Source organism: Plecotus auritus (genome assembly GCF_963455305.1).
Source record: "Plecotus auritus genome assembly, chromosome: 8".
NCBI lineage: Eukaryota > Metazoa > Chordata > Mammalia > Chiroptera > Vespertilionidae > Plecotus > Plecotus auritus.
Window position 1 is genome coordinate 26,804,195 of NC_137782.1, and position 12,660 is coordinate 26,816,854.

Here is a 12,660-nt window from a genome sequence, read left to right on the forward strand (position 1 = left end):
GCTCCAAGCAAGTCCACACAGGCTGCTGGAATCACCCCAGAAGGAGGTTTGGCATTAGCCCAGGAACTGTGAATTTTTGTGTGTGAACCTTTGGAGCTAGGTTCTCTGAACAGTAACACCCCGCCCCCATCTCCCTCTGAAGATCTACTGCCTACAGTGTTCCCAGCTCCCAGGACCAGGCAGAGTAGGTGCTTGCTACCTTTTGGTTGTCAAACTGATCAGAGGAGAGGAGAAGCAATAATGACTAATGTCCATTGAATACGTATTGAGCGACAAGCGCTCGTGCCCAACTTGTCCTGATTTGCTCAGGATTTTCCTGGCTTTGAAACGGAATATCTCAGGAGCATTTGAGATCTTGCTTCCCAGGATGTCATCAGCGTGGCTTAAATAAACGCTAATAAAGATTCTCTAAAAGAAAAGAAAGAAACAGAATGTCTCCCTTCCTGGGAACCCCTCCAGTCCCAGGCAAACCAGGACGCTTGGTCTCCCCAGATCAAATGAACTAAGTTAGCTTCTGAACCTGTGAGCTGGGTGGGCACTATTGTTAGCCCTCCTCAGGCAACTAAAGGAAAAGGCCATCCTGTGGCCTCTGTTGGGGAGCCCATGAACTGACTGCTCATGGAAAGGTGGCAGGTGGGTGGTCACAGCCCAGTAGCTAAAAGCTGAGACTCCTGTGTCTGACAGACCAGGGTTCAAATCCTAGGCTATAAATTCTTAGTACCAATTCTTGGACCCCTCACGTAAGCAGCTCTGAGCCACAATGTCCTCATTCTAAAAGGGAACCGATAAGCTTATTGCAAGAATATACTAAGTGGGCATAGGGCACGTGCTGGGCATGACACATGGCACACCATTAGCACCAAGTAAATGCTAGCTGTTATGATTAGGGGCACAAACAGCAAGCAAGCAAGGCAGAAAGGGTGTAAGAGAACGTGCTAAGGAAATCCAGAGGAGGAAGTACTGAAAAGTACATTTGAACTCTAGTAACCCTCGCTCTTCCTGGAGGAAACCTGGTGGATGTTAGTTTTCTTTTCTCTCATTAAATGCAATGCAAGCTCTGTCTTTGTGTCATTGTTGTCTGTATGAGACCTTATCCCTTGCAACTGACTGGCCCCCTGCGGCCCCAGTGGGCTATAAATGTAGCTATGCAACCTTGTACCAATGATTTAACCCAGGCGTCCTCAAACTATGGCCCGCAGGCCACGCCGAGGACATTTATCCGGCCCCCCGGGTGCCGCTGCCTGTCCTGCTTAGCAGCCGACTCCTCCCCGGCCTGCAAGTGCGCGTAGGAATTTGTTCATAGTTTTTTTTTTTTTAACTATAGTCCGGCCCTCCAATGGTCTGAGGGACAGTGAACTGGCCCCCTGTTTAAAAAGTTTGAGGACCCCTGATTTAACCTCTCCGGGCCTCTGTTTCCTCATCTGGATTGCTTGCGAGTATTAAATGAGTTAATGCATGTAAAGGGCTGAATAAGCTCCTACCATTGAGTAAGGGCTCAAAAAAAAAGTTAACTACAGCCCAGCCAGTGTGGCTCAATGGTTGAGTGTTGACCCATGAACCAGAACGTCTCGGTTCAATTCTGGTTGGGGCACATGCCTGGGTTTAGGGCTCGTTCTCCAGTGAGGGGTGTGCAGGAGGCAGCCAATCAATGATCTTTTCTCATCCTTGATGTTTCTATCCCTCTCTCCCTCTCCCTTCCTCTCTCTGAAATCAATAAAAAATAAAATGTTAGCCACAATCATCGGCATCATTAGCCATGATCTACCCAGTGGCTTTCCATCACACTTGGAATAAACTCCTGCTTCCTTGCCCTGATTTCCCGGCCTGTGATAGAGCCTACCCCGCCTCACCTTGCACCACTATAGCCCTTTTTCATTCTGCTCCAGCCACCCTGGCCTTTTGGGTCCTTGAACATGCCATTTGAGTTTTCTTGCGCACAGCCTTTGCACAAGCTGTTCCTGAGGCTTGGAATGCTGTTCCACCTAATCATCCCACAGCTGGCTCCTTGTCCTTTTGGTCTCAACTTAAATGGCACTTCTTCAGAGAGGTCCTCCCTGCCTACCTAGCAGTTACTCTCAATCACATCAGCTTGGTTTATTTTCTTTGTAGATCTTGTTACGATTTAATATTGGTTTATTAAGTTACTGGCTAATGGAGACATTGTCTCTGGAGAGCTGGGATCTGAGTCTCCATTTATTCCCAGTGTCTAGAAGAGGGCCTGGCACAGAGCCCGTACTAAGTATTTGCTGAGTGACTGAACTGGTTTGGAGCCCTCAAAGGTCCCTGGGAGCAGGTGAAACCTACACAAGCCTGGGATTCTCTTTCAACTCCTGCACCTTGCCAGTCTCAGTCCAGCCGACTCTAAACACAGCCCTGGCCTGGGCTGGGGGACAGCAAGGGACAGTCACTGGCCTTGATTCCAGGAACTTGCCTACTCCGTCAGCCTCTCTCCCTTATTTGGGTTTCTCCGTTCTCCCAAAACTTGGCCTGAGGATGGAGAGATCAGACTCTCCAAATCCCTTTCCACTTTCACTTCTGCCTTTGGAGAGGGAAGGGGAGACTTCCCTCAAAGGGACAGGAAAGAAAGCCTTTTGTTGTGCAGCCAGCACAGGGATATTGCAGACAAAGGAACAACCAAAAACAGGATACAAAGCAGCGAGGAGTTTTTAGACGGACCTGGTTCAAGTCTTTCCTGCTCTGTCACTTTCTAGAACAGAGGTCAGCAAGCTCTTCTGGTAAAGGGCCAGATAGCATAATTTAGATTTTGCAGGCCCTACAGTCTCTGTCACAGCTGTTCAACTCTACCGTTGTAGCGTGGAAGCAGCTCTAAACAATACTTAAGTGAACACCCTGTTCGCTGGATTCAGCCAATGGGCTGTCGTTTGCCACCCTTTGTTCTAGAGTAAATTAAAAAGTAAATCTCTTTTTTCTTTTTAACAAAAAATATTTTACTAAAACATAAGATTTACAGACGTTTCCAGACAAGTCATATAAAATGGTCACAAGCTTTCCTTAAAGGGAGGGTTCCACATTTGACAGCAAGTCACAGTGTGATTAGTGAGGGCCCTGGTGTTTCTTTAATGTTCCCATTTTGGTTCAAACAATCACACTTGTCCATCTACAGCATCTAAATAAAGTGAGACTTGGTTGGAGCCTGTTGTAAAGAACTGGTTAGCTGCTTTTAACCAATGCAATCAGATCACCACAAACAGGGGGACAGGAGCTCTTAAAAGTAAAATTAAACGACTTCCTCCCTCAAAACAACAATAAAATAAAGAAAAACAGCCCAGCCAGGTGTAGCTCAGCGGTTGAGCATCGATCCAGGAACCAAGAGGTCACCGGTTCGATTCCTGGTTAGGGCATATGCCCAGGTTACAGGCTTGATCCCCAGTGGGGGGCGTGCAGGAGGCAGCCAATCAATGATTCTCTCTCATCACTGATGTTTCTATCTCCCTTTCCCTTCCTCTCTAAAATCAATTAAAAATATATGAAAAATGTTAAAAAGTGAAATAAAGTAAGAGGAAAATACTTTAAAAAAAAAGAAAGAAAAACACCCACACCCCTGCAGCTAACCCTGACAACCACCTTCATTCACAGTGCTTTATACTTAAACCATGATGGGGGGGAATGAATAAAAGCAGAGAGGGGTCACTGCCTGTAAACATCTCACAACAATCCAGATGGTACTTCTAGCCTCTGCTCATCCTATATAAAAAAGGGTAATATGCAAATTGACTCTAACAGCCGAACAACCAACCACTGGACCAGTCACTATGAGGCACACTGAGCACCTCTTGGTCCCTTTCCCCGGCCCTCAGGCACCAATCACCCGAGGGTGAAGGGGAGCCGGGTGGGGGTCGGGGGTCGGGGGGGTGGGGGGTCCAGGGCCGGCTGAAGGCAGCTGGGGAAGATGGCCCTGATTGCAGGCCAGGCCTAGGGACCGTACCCGTGCATGAATTTCGTGCATCAGGCCTCTAGTGCTTTATAACAGTGAATCAGGACAAGCCCTAGATTTGCTAATGTGCACTTAGTCACCAAAGGACTGAAGATGTCTGGGCTTTGATTCTGTAATATTTCTAAGACGGTGTCCATTAAATGCAAACAAAAAGGAAGACATCTTGGGAGAACAGGTGTGAGAAGTGAGGCACACTGGTGAGCAGATCGATTTAAATATTTCTCATGGCATATAGCCTAGTCCTATGGCGCGGGCTTTGTTGGTCTCCATTGCTCGGCCATGTCATCTGCTACTGCGTCATCTGGACTGGGAGCACTTAACACAGCCTGGATCGATGGCAGGACAGTGTGACTCTGCAGTCTGGGACCACTTATCTTTCAAAATACCTAAACATGTTCTCCCCAACTTGTCTGCGTGAGGATGTCAAATGTCGGTCATGAACCGTACTTTAGGTGCTGCCATCGGGTATTCTTCAGGAAGGAAGAGTTCAAGTTTAAAAGCCCCTCCCTCAAAGGGGGAATCCTAGGGGCCAGCAATGACCACATGAAAACAACAGGAGTTGCTCTTATCTGGTTCTGCTCGAATTCCAGGAACTGGTTCTGCCAGCAAACGCTGGGCTTCCTTGATAATCCTTCGGGGCAGCTGGGCCATCTTGTCAGATCCCAACTTTGGCCTCTGATCTCAAAAGGATCTCTTGCCCTGGCTGGTGTGGCTCAGTTGCTTGGAGCAAGGTCCCATGCACTGAACAGTTGTGGGTCCAATTCCCTGGCAGGGCACAGACCTGGGTTGTGGGTTTGGTCCACTGTTGGGGTGTCTGTGAGAGGCAGCCAATCTCTCTCTCTCTCTCTCCCCTCTCCCTTCTTCTCTCTAATATCAATAAACATGTCCTCAGTTGAGGATTTTTTTAAAAAGAATACATTAAAAGAAAAGTAAATCTCTTTATGGGCCTCAGGTTTCACATCTGCAAATGAGAATGACCTAGCACCTGCCTACCTCTCTGGTAGGGAAGTTTTAATGTAACAAAGTATATAAAGTGCTGAACCTAGTACTTAGCACACCAAAGGGCTCAATAAATGTCTCTGGTTATTACTATTAACTAGTTGGGTGTTTTTTTTTCAATCCTCACCCCAGGATGTTTTTCTATTGCTTTTAGATGGAGTGGAATGGAGGGAGGGGGGAGAGAGAGAGAGAGAGAGAGAGAGAGAGAGAGAGAGAGAGAGAGAGAGTCCATTGGTTGCCTCCTGCATGCACCCCAACACAGGTATGTGCCTTTGACTGGGATAGAACCTAAGACCCTTCAGTGCTCGGGCCATCGCTCTAACCACTGAGCACACCTACCAGAGCTTCACTAGTTTTTAACAACAAAAACTTTACAAATATTAATTCACTTAAATGTCATAACACCCTACAAGATAGGTATCATCATCCCATTGTACAGACCAGAAAACTGAGACCCAGAGACGTTAATTTGGTCAAGTCAGTCTGGCTCCAGAGCCCATGCTCTTAACCACTCCACTCTACTCTCTTCTTTAAGGATCCCATTTAATCCTCAGCAATCCTTTGAGGTAGCTTTACTGCCCTTGTTTTGCAGATTGGGAAACTGAGATAAAGCTGGAGGAAGTCACTGGTCTAAGCAAGTAAACACAGCTCCACTGACCACAGGACACCACGTTGGATTTCTGCCCAAGATGTCAACATGCATCGCCTGGCTCCCCACTCCCTCTCCCTGTCTCCAGCTGTGTTTTCTTTGGATTTCTGCATGGCTTGGAGAAGCTGCGTCAGCCCCTCCTGACCTTTCTCCCACCCCCAACACACACCCTGGCTATCCCTCAGGAAGTGACCTCCACCCTCTCACTCTGCCTGCACCCATGAGCACTGCAATGTATGTGCCTGTATTGGTCAGCATGGGTGAGCCCGGGGACATGTGATAGGGGACCCAGTTAGAACTAGGGGAGGAGTGTGTGGGGGGGAGGGGGCAGATTCAGACCAGGAGAGTATATCTCCCAAACAGGTGGAATGACCACTTGTTTCAAGAAAGCACCTGGACAGAACTGTCCCCTTGGGGGGCAGCCATTTACCAAATGGGGAGACGGGAAGTAAAGGGCTATGGTTTTCTGAGTTCAGTTCGGAGCTGTTGACGGCTTTCTGTGGCATCTAAACCTGGGAGACCTGGTCTTTGCCTTCTCCTTTTCTTTCCCATTTCCTCCTTGCAGACCAGTTCTTCTTTTCTGTCGAAGGAGACAGCCACCTGGTCCCCGAAGGCCCTTCCAGGTTTGAAACTCAAGAATTCTAATGCTTCTCACAGGATGTGGCTTCCCCATCTCCTGGCTGCTTTTCAAACCCTGCCCCTGGCACCTCTACCACTCAGCTCCCATGTTGACCTCCAGCAGCTCACTGGTCTCTCTGATTTCTTTCTCCTGTTTTCTTCACACTCCACTGGCCTCCCAGTTTCTCTGCCCCTTGCAGCCTGCCTGCTAGCAGACTCTGACTCATGGGGCCCCTTTGTAGATGGTCCTCTAAGCCTCCCGTCTTTGTTTTTAAGAGTCATTCACTCAGCATGGGGCTCCCAGCCTCTCCTTATGTTGAGAAAGGGGTGGAAGGTCTGTAGCAATGCTATCTAGATGCTCATAAGCCAGTAATAACATTTCCAAGTAACAGGAAGGGAGGGAACAGCAAGAGGTAATGACTTTTTCTTTTTTTTTTAATATATATTTATTGATTTCAGAGAGAAAGGGAGAGGGAAAGCGAGATAGAAACATCAATGATGAGAGAGAATCATTGATCGGCTGCCTCCTGCATGCCCCCCACTGAGGATCAAGCCCAAAACCTGGGCATGTGCCCTGACTGGGAATAGAGCCGTGACCTCCTGGTTCACAGGTCAACACCCAATCATTGAGCCATGCCAGCTGGGCATGACTTTTTCTTTTGATAATAAGAATGGGCTACCATCTTCATCTTGAGTGTGTCTCTCTTTTTTTTTTTTTTTTTTTTTTTTTTGCAGGGCCTTCCGAACGGCTGCAAGAAGCACCCAACACATTCCAGCATCTTGAAATTTTTTTCACGATGCTCTAATACTACACAAATGCTGACATAAACAGACTTTGATCTGACAAGGATTGCCAGCCCTCCATCCAGGAATCATGAGGACATCTCAGCCCTTCAGTTTCCCTCCTCTCTTCACCCAGCTAGTCCATAATTCATCCCCCCCACACCCTCCCCAGTACTGAATTCTGCTCCTCTCTGTTTTCTCTATCTCAGATCATGGCACCACCCTTCACCCAGATGCTCAATTGAGTCAAAAACAATAGCAGTCATGTTTAACTCCTTTTTTCTTCCTACCACGTCAGTAAATAATTGTGTCTCCAACTCCCAAAGATGTCCTACATCTACTAGTATACTTTCTCTTCCACTTGCACCAACACTAGTCCAAGCCATTTTCGTCTTTTACCTGGACAGCTTGCCCCAACTCCCTGCCCCACTATTGCCCCTATAGTTCTAGTCTTCCTGCACCAACCAAAGCCATCTTTAAAAGTAGAAACTATTGCCAAAACCGGTTTGGCTCAGTGGATAGAGCGTCGGCCTGCGGACTGAAGGGTCCCGGGTTCGATTCCGGTCAAGGGCATGTACCTTGGTTGCGGGCACATCCCCAGCAGGGGGTGTGCAGGAGGCAGCTGATCGATGTTTCTCTCTCATCGATGTTTCTAGCTCTCTATCCCTCTCCCTTCCTCTCTGTAAAATATTAATAAAATATATTTAAAAAAAAAAATAGAAACTATAGCATTTTACCACCCCTCTCAAAACTCTCCACTGCCCCCTCTCTCCATGACACACAAAATAAAAGCTGGACACTGGCCGAAACCGGTTTGGCTCAGTGGATAGAGCGTTGGCCTGCGGACTGAAGGGTCCCGGGTTTGATTCCGGTCAAGGGCATGTACCTTGGTTGCGGGCACATCCCCAGTGGGAGGTGTGCAGGAGGCAGCTGATCGATGTTTCTAGCTCTCTATCCCTCTCCCTTCCTCTCTGTAAAATATCAATAAAATATATTTAAAAAAAAAAAAAAAAAAAAAGCTGGACACTGGCCATGACCGCCGAAAGGGTCTAGCTCAGCCGTGGGCAAACTACGGCCCGGATCCGGCCCGTTCGGCTGTTCTATCCGGCCTGCGGAGCCGAAAGAGCGGAGGGTTCTCTTGCTCTCCCCTCCGCTCCTTCACCAGCAGCAGTGTTAACATGGCAACACGGCCGCAGCTCCTTCTTCTGAGTGGGCGGATTTATATCCGCCCATTGAGTAGAACGAACAACCTCTCAGTCTTCCAGAGGCTCCTTGTAATGCCCGCGGACATGTCCCCCTGACATCACCCTGGGAATGCGTAGACACGTTATCGTGGTGATGTAGGGAGACACGCCCCTGGAGAGCACAGTATCAGAGCATTAGCTAAAAAGGAGACCAACAACACTGTTCCCACTGAAGTTGATGTTTTAAAGACCAAAAACCTTTCAACCCAGTCTACATTGCCATCTACATCTACGTCCCGGGCATAATTTGGAAGTTGCACTAAAGAAAATGTTTAATTTACTGTTTACACATTTTGTTCTTTTCTATTTGTTTTAGTTTTAAATTATTTTATTATATTTAAGTTTAATTTGAAAGGCTTTTGTACCTTTCCTTTGTTAGGCAATTTTATTTTGCCTTTGCCATCTTCAATAAAAGGTATGTTATTGTGCTATGATTCCTCCATTTTTTGAAGTTTCAAATTATAATAATTAGTGTTTACATTCTTCTTGTTAAAATGTTTGAAATGAATAAAACTATTGAAATAATAAAAAAAAAAGACTGTACCCTTTTATGTAATGATGTTTACTTTGAATTTATATTAGTTCACACAAACACTCCATCCATGCTTTTGTTCCGGCCCTCCGGTCCAGTTTAAGAACCCATTGTGGCCCTTGAGTCAAAAAGTTTGCCCACCCCTGGCTTCCTCTTTACTACTCCACCCTCCACCTCTGTTTGGAAAACACCAAACTCACTCTGCCTCGAGCTTTCCATGAACGCTTCCCTCTACCAGATACATCTTTGCACGGAGATCTTCGCATAGTTGGCTTTCTTCATTCACTCAGATCTCTACTTCAATGTCGCCCCCACCCTGAGGCTTCCAGCATCATTCCCCGTCATGCTGTTCAACTCTGTTTTGTCTGCTTCTTCCAGGAGACTGTGAGCTCCCCGGGGTGGGAGCCTGAGGCTTCCTCATGGCTGTATCTCTAGCCCCAGCACAGGGTCTGGTCCATGGAACATGGTGGTTATTATTATCTGCAGACCCTTTGAAAGGAAGAGATTGTATCCCAGACTGTGTGGCCCTGGCCTGATGATCCCCTGAGCCTCTAAGCTCCCTGGAGCTCCTGCTGGCACCACCATCTCCTCGAGTTTCTCTGGGGTTATCTGCAGCTGGTCTGCAGCCAGGAATGCCATACTTTCTTAATCTCTTTGGAGCCTGAACAACCCTGAGGTCGTGGGAGGCACCCCTCCCCCTCAGCATCTCAGCTGGCCGTGCAGAAGTCAGGCCTCCCAGGCTCCTTCCTTTTCAGGCCCCGTCTGCGCTGGGACTGTGCATGTGGGTGTTGGGCCGCAGCTTGTTTCCCACCCCCAAGCCCATACGCTTCCTGGTGTGGGAGAGGCTGCTGGCCAGCACGCGCTCCCCCTAAGTGCCCAGAGGACAAAAATCAGACCTGAAGTTCGGTCACTGGTTCTCAACCCTTTGCACATGAGCAGCTTTTAGGCAGGGAGGCTTTGGCTTTGTTCTGTTAGGTTTTGAATACCTATGCCTGGGCCCCGAGCCCCAAGAGTCTGGTTTAATTGGTTTGGGGTGGAGTGTTTTTCAGCAGGCCCTCGCTGGTGTGGCTCAGTTGGGCCTCCTCCTGTGCACCAGGAGGTTGTTAGTTGGGCTCCTGATCAAGGGCACGTGCCGGGGTTGCTGGCTCGACCCCTGGCAGGGGGTGTGCAGGAGGCAGCTGATGGTTGTTGAGCACTCACATCGATGTCTCTCTCTAAAAAATCAATAAACTGTTCTTAAAAAAAAGTTCCTCAGCAGGGCGTAATAAAAAAGACCAATAATAACAAGTATTGGCAAGAACCCTCATACTTTACTGCTAGGCATGTTAAAATAGTGCAACGGGTTTGGAAAACATTTGGCAGTTCCTTATAAAGTTAAACATAAATTTATTCTACAGCAATTCCACTCCGAGGTCCCGATAAGATGCCCCCACCCTTATCCTGCATCGTCTACCCAACAAAAAGGAAAATGTATGCTCGCACAGACACTTGTACATGAATGTTCACAGCAGCTTTATTCATAATAGTGCAAACAACCCAAATGTCAACCAGCTGGTAAACAGATAAACAAATGTGAATATCAATACAATGGAAGACTGTCCAGCAATATAAAAAGTATGAACTCCTGATACATGCTATGCACATGTATGAATCTCAAATACATTATGCAAAATAAGAGGCAAGACATAAAGACTACATTTTATATGATCTCATTCATATCAAAGGTCTGCAAAAGGCAAATCTATCAAGACAGAAAGCAGGTTAGTGGTTAACCTGGGGTGGCGGCTGCAGAGAGGGGTTGACTGTAAACAGTCACAAGAGCTCTGGGTGATGGGAATCTAGAACTGAGTTGTGGTGATGGCTGCACAACTGTGTACATTTCCTCAAAATCACTGAACTGTCTTTTGGTGACAGCGAATCTAGTGGTATGCAAATTACATCCCAATAAAGCTGTTCAAAGGTTCTTCCCAGCCAGGACTGAGATCTCTGGGTTAGAAGCCAAGTGTCGTAGGAACCCCTCTACTGGGACCAAGCTCAGTTGGTATCCTCCCTCCAACCCCCACTAGGGCTCTAAGTCAACATTTCCTCTGATCTCAGAATTTCAGGAAGCTGCCAGCTGTCACCCTGACTCTGAAATTTAATTCTGCAGACTCGGCTCATATGAGTGTAAACACCATGGCTCCTGGTCATTCTGCCCAAAATAGAAAAATGGGCATCAGAGAGAGTGGGCCTCAGAGGGAGTGGGCAGGATGGTGGCGGGACACTATAGGTGCCTCCACCCCGATCCTGAGATGTCCCAAACACCACGTGGGGAGGCTGAGCGCTAACCCAGGACAGAAACTGTATTGGGGTCCCATGCCTGGTTCGACCTCTACCTCCTCCGGTCCCTGGCTGTGCTCAGGCTGATTCCTTCTCCCAACATACTGTACCTGTCCACACCTCCAAGATCTGGCACAGGCTACACCCTCCCCCTTCCTTGCCACCTGGAAAATCCCATTCTTTCAGCAGGTTCAGTTCCCAGTCACCTCTTGTGAAGTCTTCTCCTTTGTATGCCCACCCCCTGGACATACTCCCCGCAGCTAAGAGTTCATGCTTCTCCCACTCCTGTGTGGACTCCCTGAGGGCGAAGAGCCTGCCTTATTTAGCGCTGGTTCTCAAGGTTCCAGGACAGGCCCCCAACACACATCGGGCCCAGCCCAGTGAGAAAGTGAAAGGGAGCAGGTCACCACATCAGACACTGACAGGGCGGGAAGGCCAGAGGAGACGCCCCAGTCCCCTCATCTATTCGTGGCCTAAGTGGCTTCCCCAGAATGGCCAGAGAGCCACTCCCTGTAGAAACCACAGTTTGGGGTGGAAGCCTCCCTTCTGTCGCCTTCCTGGAGCCAGGCCCACTCCCTTGGGAAACTGCCTTCAAGCTACTGAAACTGCCGAGCAGGGTCGTGCTGGCGCTCTCCGTCCACACCGCCAGGACCTCGGGGGTTGAAACATGCAGTGCCCTCGCAGCTGCTGCTTGCCCTCGTGGAAAAGAACGAGGGGGTGAAGATATGTGGTGGCCTCAGCCTGTATGTTTACATTTCTGCTTTGTCCTGCGCTGAGGCTGGCTACCAGCCAGGACTGGCTATCGCTGGAGAAGCCCTGCTTTTCCCAACCATCTCTCCCAACCCAGCCCTGCTGTTCAGAGAGGCTTCTTAGTCCAGAAGAGTTGACAGAGTGCTTGAAAGCCCCAGGATCTTTGCTCAACTGCTCACCCCCATTTCAGGAGTGGAGCATGCAGGGACTCTGCCAAACTGGGTAGCTCGTGCTTTTCTTGGCATCCCAAAGGGCACTGCCTTGGTGTTCCCATCACAGAAACCAGAGCCTGGAATAGAAACAGGGATACCCGAGAAAGTCACCCAGACTCAACCCAGTGTAGTCTGCCCACAGTCAACAAATATTTAGTGTCAGGCATGGCACTGGGCATGAGGCCAAAGCAGAAAACTAGCCCTGGCCCTGCCCTCAAGCTGTCACAGCCTGCTGGATGAAGAAATGGACACAGCCCTGGCCCGTGTGGTGCATGCACCGAAAGGTCTCAGGTTCAATTTCAAGTGAGGGCACATACCCGGCTGGGGCATGTACTGGAGGCAACCGATTAATATTACTCTCCCACGTCCATGTTTCTGTTTGTCTCCCTTCTAAAAAAAAAAAAAAAAAAAAAAAAAAAAAGGAACAGACACAGAGCACAGGTCGATATGGATATACAGAAGAGGGGACCTGCCCTAGCCTTGGTGGAGGTAAGTTCAGGGAAGGCTGCCTGGTGGAGGTGACATGTAAGCTAAGACTTGAAGGCTGGTTGAGACAGGGAGAGGAAGAGCACATGCAAAGGCCCAGGGTCAAGAGACAA